Below are 600 nucleotides of genomic sequence, written 5' to 3'. Positions count from 1 at the left end.
ATAAAAACTGACCTTTTCCAGTCCTGTGGCCACTGTTGAGTTTTCCAAATTTGCTGACATGTTGAGTGCAGCACTTTCACAGCATCATCTTTCAGGATTTGAAATAGCTCAACTGGAATTCCATCACCTCCACTAGCTTTGTTTGTAATGATGCTTTCTAAGGCCCACTTGACTTCATATTCCAGGCTGTCTGGTTCAAGGTCAGTGATCACACCATCGTGATTATCTGGGTCACAGCCATGAAATTAAAAGACGCTTACTCCTTGGAAGGAAAGTTATGACTAACCTATATAGCATATTCAAAAGCAGAGACATTACTTTGCCAACAAAGGTCCATCTAGTCAAGGCTATGGTTTTTCCTGTGGTCATGTATAGATGTGAGAGTTGGACTGTGAAGAAGGCTGAGCGCTGAAGAATTGATGCTTTTAAACTGTGGTGTTGGAGAAGACTCTTGAGAGTCCCTTGGACTGCAAGGAGATCCAACCAGTCCATTCTGAAGGAGATCAGCCCTGGGATTTCTTTGGAAGGAAAGATGCTAAAGCTTAAACTCCAGTACTTTGGCCACCTCATGCGAAGAGTTGACTCATTGGAAAAGACTCT

This window comes from Bison bison, unplaced genomic scaffold, assembly GCF_000754665.1.
Source record: "Bison bison bison isolate TAMUID 2011002044 unplaced genomic scaffold, Bison_UMD1.0 scf7180017864471, whole genome shotgun sequence".
Lineage (NCBI taxonomy): Eukaryota > Metazoa > Chordata > Mammalia > Artiodactyla > Bovidae > Bison > Bison bison.
The sequence above is the reverse complement of the archived record's forward strand: the minus strand, read 5'-3'. Positions refer to the sequence as shown.